A 12,029-nucleotide genomic window follows, 5' to 3' on the forward strand; every position below is an offset into this window, starting at 1 on the left:
ATATGCTCATTGGGGAATGCAGTGACAAAAGAACAGAATACAATGTCACTTGAGGGTGAGAAGAGGCTCTCGACAAGTAGTCTCACATCAGTCCAGAAACCTGGATCACTAGTGGGCAATCAGTACCATGGTTGTCCAACTTAGCTCATAACTTCTTGTTGAGGTCGACACTCTAAGTTTAGGTCATTCTTATAAAATTCCACTGAAAACCTTTATATATGGAAAATGATGCTATTGAAAAAACGATGCAATGAAAGTGAATGGTGACTGAGGTTAACATTCTGCCTAACATCTCCTTCTATGTTCCACTGAAGAAAGATAGTCTTACAGGTTCGGAACAACATGATGTAACACTTTGTGAATCAGGTACAGAGGTGTTCCAATATGTTCCCTGACCATCAGTGTCCTACATCTGATGCTATGATCTGTGTCTTGCTTGTGCCATCCAAGAGCTTAAATACTCCATTTATTCTTTCTGCCATGGCTGAATCCATGGAATGGCTTTGCAGCACCTGTCTGGAGTCGCATGCACACACACACACACCACACACACACACACACACACACACACACACACACACACACACACACACACACACACACACACAGGCACATACATATAGAGGCACACAGGTGATGCCTTGTGCAGTATAGCCAGGTGTGAGCGTTCTTTGGCCAATCGTTCTGACCGTGTGTCATTACAGTGCTGTAATCGGGCTGAGGAACCAGTGGCTTCTCATCAGTGTCTGAGGGGAGATAGAGATATGGACCCCATTACAAATGGCCCAAATGCTCAGCTCTGAGGAAGCCCATCAATAAAGCAATTTCTGGTGTCATAACAGCAGCGCTTTTGCTAAAGCTAACCTTTCAAAAAACTTTTCCCTCTGCAAAGCACTGCAGCCCACGCCATTAGAGTCCTGCCTTGTGAATTTAATGGATTCCGTACAAATAATATTCCACCATAATGGAAAAGGCTGAGGTGGCTGAAGACGGATGAAGTCATAAACACCTATAATTGAGAATCAAAGACCGATAAATTTTAAACTGCTATCCATTTTCCCCCTTTTTTTCAGATGATGATCTATGTCATTCTGGCTGCAGGAAAATTGAGGAGATTATGGGTGGAAATTATAACAATAAATTTTCTAAACATACACCTTGATTATGCTTCGATTTTTTGGGGGGGGAAGGAGAGCAGAGGGAGAGAGAGAAGGTTGGCCTGGATGGCTGAAAGCTTGCTGGCTAAATGGCGCCATAAAATAGCTTCTGTGTGCTGTTTCGCCCAGAGAGGCCAGGCGTGCCTGGAGGTGTCATTTTCTTCACCTAAATGGGGGAAATGAATTGTGTAATTTATTGCAAACTGAAGCACAATGAGATTAGATCAGCATATCCCATCAAAGGCTCAACAATCAATCTGCTCTGCTTTAACAGCTTGAGACGCATAAACCAGGGCACCTAATGGCTTTCCAATCTAGCAGATTGATAGACTTATCTGCTCCCAGGGGATGTATTAAGAAAATCAGCTACTTTCACACTCTTCCCCACCACTTCTGACAGAACACACTTTTTCTCTCCCTTCCTTTCCCCACTCACAGCACTGATTGTAGATATAGAGATATACATTTCTATGATATGCTTTAAAGGCGGGGACAGAAAGAGAAAAAGGCAGAGTGGAGAGAGAGGGTATTTGTTATTTAGATGAGTGTAGGGGTAGAAAGGGAGGGCGATTTTCTTTAATGAGCTGATTATTGCTCGTTGTTTGGAGCCGAGATGGTGAGCAGTCACTCAGGGCCACTTATGAATGCATATAAATGTGGCCATAGCAACCGACCTTTCCTGACTAGAGGAAACAGAGAGACGTGGTGTAATGGGGTGGATTACTCAAACAAACAGATTACAGTAATTAAAAACGGTAATTTATAGAGGTTTAAACTTCATATCATTTTTATTATTATTTGCTGTTAAATATATATTTTAATAATTATTTTTAGGAATCCTCTAAACAAATGGTTCGATCTTAGGAAGCATGTGCAAATGGACAAATGCTTAGATATTTAAATCACAGATTTATTACTATGAAGCAGAAATATCTTCAAAAATATGAACCCCAACAGCAGCCCACTAATATATATAGACAAAAGTGTAGAACACCAGTACAGGTTCTCAGTGCAGGTGTAGGATGACTCCTATTTGTCAGAGAGCCTGGCAAGATAAAACCTAAAGCTCAAACACTGAGAGTGAATGAGATACTATCAGCATGGACACAGAGAATAAAGATCTCCTACCTCCCTACATAATTAAGCAGCTACTGCCACTGCTGAAAGGAGGGGGCTATCTTAAAGGACAGAAAGAGAGAAAGAAAAGACTTGGAGTGAGACAGACTTCATGATAGATATTCAGAGGGATGTTGTATCAATAATTAGAATTTGCTAAATAAATCCTAAAATCAAATCATTTATCAATCATTATCAATCATTAATAACAGGGAGCCTGGGTAGCTCAGTGAGTATTGACGCTGACTACCACCCCTGAAGTCGTGAGTTCGAATCCAGGGTGTGCTGAGTGACTCCAGCCAGGTCTCCTAAGCAACCAAATTGGCCCAGTTGCTAGGGAGGGTAGGGTCACATGGGGTAACCTCCTCGTGGTCACAATTAGTGGTTCTTTTCTCTCAATGGGGCACATGGTAAGTTGTGCATGGATCATGGAGAGAAGAATGAGCCTCCACATGCGGAGTCTCTGCTGTATCACACACAACGAGCCACGTGATAAAATGCACGGATTGACAGTCTCAGAAGCAGAGGCAACTGAGACTTGTCCTCCCCAATCTGGATTGAGGCGAGTAACCGCGCCACCACGAGGACCTACTAAGTAGTGGGAATTGGGCATTCCAAAGTGGGAGAAAAGGGGATAAAAAAAAAAAAAACCTTGATAGTATCACCACACAAATCCTTTTGAGATAAGACTCTTTTTATTCGCCTCACATAATCCTTTCTTCTTGACGGTCATCCTAGATCTATGATCTGATTTGTATCAGAGTCCTGGGGGCAGAGGGGCATTTCCGCCCCATAAATATCAGTCTAGTCTTACATGGACCACAAATCAATGCCCCCCACTCCTTTTTCTCTCACATACACACACAATCATCATTGGAGGATGCAAGTAACTATTTTATAAAGGAGATAGCAAGTCATATGTTGTGCAATTTCTGAACAAATTCTATGTGAATAAATAATAATGATAATGATTGCACTGGTGGTGGTGATGACAATGATAAAATAACAATGAAATAGTGGATCACCTAGATGAGCATATATGACCGTGACAATAATGAATCTCCTAAGACAAGTATTTCTGAAACAAAAACAAATGTACTCAAAGTCACAAGAATGAAACAGTTTAAAAATCCCATGACTGAATGCAGGGACTGCACTTCCTATATGTTTAACAGTTTTATCTCAATTTCATGCACGTTCTCTACGAATGAAGGTGTACTATACAAAGTCTGATCTGTCAAAATGAACCATTGATTATTTGTAAAAACATAAGTGCAAATAAAATCAGTGCTGCTAGGATAGGATGTATGGCCATTCACCTGCACACACATGAGAAGTGTGATAATTATTGACCAATTGATTTTATGCACAGCACATTTTTTACTCTCCCTCTACGCTTCTTTTTGTTTAACGTTAAAATCCTTTTTTCTTTTCTGTTCAATGGTCCTGACTATTTCCTATGCTGCCATAAAGTCCTTATTCCCTGGCTCCAAATGAAACCTTTCCTTCGACCTCAAATATATTTTGTTCTCTATTTCGCTTTAATAGCAAAAAATTTATTGAAAATTGGTTACATATTCTTTTACAGTCCCCAGATGCCTTTGTGCCTATGTTGTCATTCGATTATTTATAGAAAACTATTACGCGCTTACATTAGTGGCTTATTTCCCCCATGTGGCCTACAACATACTTTTCCTTGCTATTTTTTTTTTATTTTTTTTTTTTAGAAAACCTTAAAGCCAATTCTTTACAGGTCTACAGGCTCACTATTGTAGTCTTCAATGGACAGAGGAACAGGGTAAAGAAAAGTGTGTGTGTGTGAGAGAGAGAGAGAGAGAGAGAGAGAGAGAGAGAGAGAGAGAGAGAGAGAGAGAGAGAGCGAGTGAGCAGGACATTTTTAAAAAGATGTAGAGTTGTGATATTGTAAGGAGTGATTGGATCTGACAAAGAAAAAGAGCCATGACAGCCTGAACAAAAGGTGGAAAAGATGCCTCACTAGATGCCAACACCACCAGAATAGGGGTAAAATGGAGAAACAGAGACTGACGGAAATAAGCAGAGAAAAAGAGTGAAAAAGGCTGATGGTGAAGGGTCAAAGTGCCCTGTTAAAAGACATTTTTATTTGTGTTGTGCCTTTCACAACACACATAGATTCAAAGCAGCTTTAAATGCATTGTGCATTAACAGAATATAAAACTGTAATATCTATAATGTCTTAGTCATCATTGTGTAGTTTGATAAAATATGATTGTGAAATGTGTTTAAAAATAAGTAACTAAATAATAATTGTATTTATAAGCAAAAGAAAAGTAAAGTTGCATGTGTAAATATCTGATTTACAATTCTTTTTTCACATTTTTAAATAAATAATTTATTAATTTATTTAAATTAATGTTTAACACACTTCATAATCACTTCATCAGCCTCCCAAAATTTCTTCCATCTCTTTTGATGATCCTTTATGCGATTTTTGTGATATTCCCATTTTTGTGTTCATAAACTGAACTCCCTGCTGCTCTGTGGTCTGCTGAGTTTGTCATTGTTGTACAGGTAAGGCAGGTTATTAATGATCTCCCCAACTGAATGTTGACATGGTACAATGTGTGTCACGATTAAATTCCACCCCCTATGCATTGGGCTGGGAAGGCCCAGCTGCACTGCTTAGAGATCGATAAGAGGTCAAGGAGGTCGAGGGTCATTCCTCCATCCCATTATGGCCTGGCCGATCATCTCATATGGTGACTAACGAGGACTACTGGGTAGGGTGCAGGATAAGAGCAGTGTTCAGGGAAAGTGAATATACAAGATGGGCTATTCATTTAGAAACAGAATACAGAGGTAATGGAGTACTTCATTGTTACAGCATCAATGTGTGGAGTATAAATAAAATATACTAGCGACTGTGATATGGAAAGCAAGCTGGACCTTTGTTTAAAGATGGTAGTAGAGAATGGGGTATAGGGAACATTGGGTTTTCATATGTTGCTTTAGAAAACAGTTTCTATAACAGTTGTAATTGAAACCCAGAACAGACTAAATTAACCGGTTTGGAAACACCGGTGCAGAACTTATGGATTTTACTGATCACCTGCTCTGTAATGAGTCATTAGTTTGAAAAAGAGATATGGAGTCTACTAGATTTTATAACGGCCATGATCAGCTATGAGCAATGATCAATACTCATTTGGATTGGTCCGCTCATTAGCTCTTGTTACACTGAGATGTCCTCTTTGCCTGGGTGCAGCCTTATTTTTGTAATGCAGACAGGCATTCATGCATGAAAAGCATGTGCGCACACAATAATCACTTAAGAGAAATCCTCAGTTCAGATTTGGTATTACATTTCCATTAACTACTTTAGATGTCAGTGAATTTTTATGTCGCGTCATATTGTTTTATTAAAATCTACATTTCATAAGTTGTTGACAGAATGATTTAATACAAACATTTACTTAATCTGACAATTTTGTTGCAAATTGTATGCTAATTTCATTTTATTTACTATGTAATAACATATACACAACCATTTGTGTACAGGAACCAAAGAAAGACTATAAAAAAAAGACTTGGAAAGAAAGGAATAGTTCACTCAAAAATGAAAATTCTCTTATTTTTTTGTTCAGCCTCATGCCACCCCAGATATGTATGACTTTCTTTCATCTGCTGAACACAAAATAAGATTTTTAGAAGAATATATCGGCACTGTAGAGCCATACAACACAAGTGAATAGTGACCAAAACTTTTGGTTTAATCCATGGCTTCAAAAGAGATCGGTTTTGGAAGAGAACAGACCAAAATATAACTCCCTTTTCATGGTAAATCTTGACATCAGCAGTCTGCTTGGTAATCATAATTTCAAGGTACCATCTAGCACACTGCACATGTATCAAGCACTAGGAGGTGTAATCGAGCTTGAAATCATGATTGTCCCTTGATACTGCATTGGCAAGATGTACCGTGAAAAAAGAGATACATTGTGGTCTGTTCTCACCCAAAACCGATTGGATCACTTCAGAAGACATGGATTAAACCACTGGAGTCGTATTGATTACTTTGCTTTTATGTGATTGTTGGAGCTTTGGTCACTTGCATTTTTTGGACCCGAGCTGAGATATTCATCTAATAAAATCTTAATTTGTGTTCTGCAGAAGAAAAAAATTCATACACATATGGGATGGCATGAGGGTGAGTAAACGATGAGAGAATTTACATTTTGGTGTGAACTATCCGTTTAAGACCATTACAATTCTGCATATAAACAATAGATACCCCTATTCCCTAAATTTAAATTCCTTTTGTGAATTAAAAAGCCATTATGAACCTCTAGTGGTTCAGTGCCACAGTGGCAGGGAGGTGCAGGGGTGGATGCATTCTGCGGTGTCTGCTGCCATGTGTTTTAAAGATTTAACAGAACATGCTCTAAATTACCTGCCTAAAGACAGTGCTATCCATTAGTTCTCCTCTCAGCACTGAGCATGAAATGTGAGTATTGGGGCAACTATATGTTGGGAGATATCATTCAAGAATATGAGCTATGTCCAGGCACTGACATTCGGGATAAATGCCCCCACGTTTTAGGCTGCACTGTAAAAATGAATAAGTTATTTGAGGTAATCATGAGGTAATCAGTTATATAATAAATTTAAGTTAAGAAATTCTCAATTGAAGTAAGTGGAACTGTCAGGGTTTTATTTTGTACTACTTATGCATGCTAATTGCTCTTAACTTATGAATTAAGTTAATTTTAAAATTTTGATGACACTTAACTTAAAATTTTGTGTAAACCATCAGTATTTTCAGCACTTTATTCACCCAAGTGAAGTCAGACTAGTAGCTTAGTAATGGAAAAAGCAGTAAGAACAAATACACACTTGGTCCTCAAGATAAGCTCAAGCTCCATTCTTCACAATAATGGTAACCCCCAAAACTCCAATGTAACCAAGACTCTTCTAAATGGCAACATAAAAAAACAATACACACCAACAAGTGTCCCCGTTTGCATTCATGTTGCAAAAACACATAAAATAACAATTAATTTTAACATTTAATTTCCTTATCAAGTCCCATGCAAAGTATGCTGGGAACAAGAAATCCCCTGCCCAATTTGAGTTTACCAAACAAAACAAAAAGTAAGTTAATTAAACTCAAAACAATAAAACAGTACAGGTTCCTTAAAAGGTGTATGTTTTGTGAACTCAAAAGAAAAAGAAAGTTCAAAATACTCATCAAGATACATTTATTTGGACTAATTTGAATGATTTCATTTTTCTCTACTCAGTAGGCTACAATTAATTACTTTGATCACTGGGGTTTACAGTGTGTACAAATGGCATTTGGCCACAATAATTCAGCAAAGGACAGTTTATTCCCCATCCAGAGAGACTAGAACCAGTCATAAGCTATTACAGCATCTTCTTTATTCGTGCCTATATGGTTTTGGTGTAGGGCTCCTCAGATAAATACAGCTAAAATGTCACTTTACTCAGAAATATTTGCCCATTGCTCCAATGCCTGACTGGGCCCAATTGGCAGCAGGTTTCAGATATTATAATCCTTTCTGAAGTCACACAGTGCTCCTGCCACCCATTTGTCATGCTGTAAGTAGGCTACCATCATTTGCAGACCAATAGAAGTGATCAGTAGTTTTTCCCCCAGGCCCGAAGCGAGGCATCATAGTCAAAGGAATTGATTATCACTTTATCATTTAAGTAGCTATCACTTGCTTTGAAGAATAATATCTCACATTTAAGGTACCAAATGGCTTTGCGTAGCCTATATCTGAAAACGGCAGCCATTTAAGAATAATTGTGTAATTCGTCATTTGCGACGTTGCTATATAGTTTTTTGCATATACGCGGCTCAAGAGCTTGGACGAATAGGAACAGTCTGTCACCTGTGACGCTTGGAAATCTCTCCAAGATGCTTTGATTCGTTGCCAGGGGGACGCGAGCGCGTTCAGACTTTATAAGGTGACAGCGGGTTTATCGTGCAACGCCTCGTAAAGTCACGTCATCTGTAGGACGCGCCCGACACTTTTATTAAACAGCTATTCACCGCGTGCGCAGCGAGAGATGTGCAAACATAAATCCTCATGAATAACTGAACTGTCTGTTTCAGGTGCAAGTGTCATATCAAGTTAGAATGTGATTCAGACAGAACATTTAACAAAAAGGTGGTAAAATCATTTTGTTATAATATAAATGCATACAAATAGGCTACTTGATAGACGTAGTAGCCTAGCTTATATTTGTGGCACGTGACATTTCAAGGTGCGACAGAATTGTTCCGTTTTTAGAACCTTAGGCCTGTATTAATTGAGCGACAAAAGCGCCTATCGTTTGTAGCTGCTTTAAAATAGGCCTAATCCTTCGCCACGCCACATACTTTTTTATCCTATAGGTGAACTGCAAACAACTTATGTGATTTAAATAAAATGTGGAAACCTCAAAATCTTAATATTGAAAAAAAAAAAGTCAAACTTTATTAGTCTAATTGTTTTATTTTCCTGAATATTTGTACGCCTCTATGGGTTAACTCCATTGCTACAACATTATATCATCCAGATTGGAACAGATTTTTTGGAAAATTAGATCTGGCATTCAACTAAATGAGAATTTCCGGAACGGAGACATTCATTGGTTCATGCAGGAAATTAAAACGCATCTTTGTGTGTGTGTGTGTGTGTGTGTGTGTGTGTGTGTGTGTGTGTGTGTGTGTGTGTGTGTGTGTGTGTGTGTGTGTGTGTGTGTGTGTGTGACGCGCGTATCGCCGCTAATCTGCGCCTTTGTGCAAATGTAACCAGGGCCGCTCTTTGGCAATTGAGCGCAACGCCACGGCTTTGAGAAAAACCACTTGTTCTGTCGCATAATTAGAGATCTCATACCCGCTTTGTGTGGGGGGAGAGCGAGGATGGAGGGGGCCTTGTTTGCCCATTTAAAGTGTGATTCAGATAATAGTGTTCTCATCAAAGGTAGCAATTACATTCATTACACAGACGGCCGCGAGGAAATTAAGTGGCACGAAAATGAAAAGCTTAATATGTTCTTCCTTTATCCTATTTCTTTTCCTTTCTCTGCTTCTACACACGGCCCGTGTCGCACAAGGGTGGGGGTGTAAGAGAGGGTCTCTCCAGAAATAAATAGTCTTGGGGGTGTGAAGAATAAATCCAGCCATGGTCCTCCTTCACCCTTTAACGGTAATGATTTGGCGTTGGGGCAGCCGTTTCTACACTCTCCAGGCAGGATTAAAAGCCTTTCTTCAGGGGCTAATGTCCACAGCCTTTAAATGACACCAGCATATGATTGGAGTCTTAAAAATGTGCTCAGGGGCCTTCTCCAAATTAATACCCAATTCCTTTTCAGGAGAAAATGAATTGTTTCACGTTCTATAAAACCACAAACAGCACATAAATCAAGCGTTTTGGAGGAGAAGGGGGCCCACTCATTCAAAGGCTTTTAAATGTGAATTAGGGCAACAGGGGACTCAGTATGACTTACCCCTGAGCAGGTGCAGGCAGAGCAGCTTCAGACACATGTAGATGCTGCACTAGAATGGAAGGAGATAAAAGAGGAAACTAAGAAAGAAAGAAGAACAATTTACAGGCCATTTCTACCCATCTTTCAACCTTTTAGGATTACTCATGAAGCCTTGTAGGCTAGAATAGGCATATATTTTTAAAAGTTTGGCATGCTGAAGAACAATAATATTACTATTTATGTAAATGCTAATGCAATTTTACATTTACTGCATTTAGCAGATAACAAGTCTATAATATGCTAATAATGGAGTTTAATTGATAATTTTTTTGAAGAAAGTACAGAAAAGATTATAAAAAAGTAAATAAAAAAATATCAAAAGTCTCATGTCAGGAGCAAGGAGCAAAGAGCAAAAAGAGCTAGAGTATATTTCATTGACAAAATAAAGTTGTCGGAGGTGATAAAAATAGGTAATCTTCTTCAAATCTATTTAAAATATAGTATTTGTGACAAGTTCATACACATTTTGAATCATTTATAACATTTTATAAAAAATAAAAAAACGTATCCTTTTATAAATGATATGCAATGTAACCATCAATTAAAAGGTATTGCAATACTTTCCTTGCACCTTGAATACATGAGAGTAAATACATGTAAAAAGTTAGTAAAAATATTAAAAATATATACAAATTCTCTATCTATCTATCAATCTTCTTTTTTTGTTGTCAAAAATATAAAAACGTTTTCTCAGGGTTACAACAAATGACCTTAACAAATTTGCCTTTTCGCATAAATGTCAGAATGATAATATTTAATGAAATAACAAAATACTTTTAAACTTCACAAACAGTCCTAAAGGGGTCATCTCCATTTTATTTTATTTTTTGTCACATGACAGCATAATGGCTTGGTGCAAGGTGTTGGTTGCACCATGCAACTTTTATTTGGTGGTAAAAAGATTTTTTTAATATTATTCATATTTTCAAATATAATGTACTCATTTATTTTTTCAAGAATGTCAGATTTTAATGAGACTTTTTAAAAAAACATTTCAGTCTCTGGGCAATTACCTTTTTTTACTTTAATTTTGATTTTGATATTTTTTTTTTTTCCAGGGGCTTACTTTAAACTTAGTAATTGAAAACATGTCATAGTGTGTTCAAGTAATTGTTTTGTGTGATTTGCATTTGTAATGCTTTTTTTAAAATGTAATGGTTATGGACAAAAAAGAAAAAAAAGGCATCACATCATTGACCCATATATGAAACATAAGATGTTACATAGTACTTAGATGTGCATGATACAGATTTATTCATCCAATGAAAACTAAGGAAATTATTTACTACCAAAACAATATGTGTATATATATGTGTGTGTGTGTGTGTGTGTGTTCAGTACATGCTACCAAAACTATTCCAACTTTCCATTTATTCTTAAAATGTAAAAATGTGTATTTGTCCCAGATATCGATTAAATGATACAGTACAGGATGTGAGGTCTAGATGTGAAATCAAGAATAGTTTTGTAAAGTACCTTCTGCTAACACTTGCTACAGCTAGATACAAACACTGCTACTTGGAAGGTCATAGATTTTTATACAGTGAGAGATGCACATGCCTTTGCATATCAATCCTAACATTTCACATACACAAAGAATATCATATTTTAACATTTCGCATTTAAATGTCGGATGGATGGATGGATTCCTCTGTGAATTTCAACCATCTGGAATAGTTTGAAACCAATTTTCTCTTTGTGAGGTCAAAAGGTTATTCCTCTTTAAACAACTTATCTCTTGGTGAAGTTGACCAAACACATTGATTATCTAAAATATATCTAAGAATCAAATGAACTATTATCATAATGATAACATTCTGTTGCACCTTTGCTTTGAAAACAATAAAGTTTCTTGAAAAGAAGCCCACTTGAAACCCCAATTCATCTTTTTCAACTGACAAATTACTGTCACCCTGCTTGAATTATTTAACGAGAAGTGGCTTCATGGGAAACCTGAGCATAATTAAATTGCTATAAAATAACATTAGTGTGGACAGGTCATTAGAAAGTGCTGTAATTGACTGCTTCAGGGGTCGTAGTTCAACCCTGCAAGGTCAGGCTGTTGTGCCTGCCTTTGGATCAGTTTACGGCGCTTTCCATTGTAACACCCACACACTGTAAATACTGCACCTTAAAGTAATTGTCCAGTTCGAGGAAGTCTGTTTGACTTGTTTTGAATTTGTAATATTCATAAATACCCATTCTAATTCACTAATGCTA

Source organism: Xyrauchen texanus, chromosome 22, assembly GCF_025860055.1.
Source record: "Xyrauchen texanus isolate HMW12.3.18 chromosome 22, RBS_HiC_50CHRs, whole genome shotgun sequence".
Classification (NCBI taxonomy): Eukaryota; Metazoa; Chordata; class Actinopteri; order Cypriniformes; family Catostomidae; genus Xyrauchen; species Xyrauchen texanus.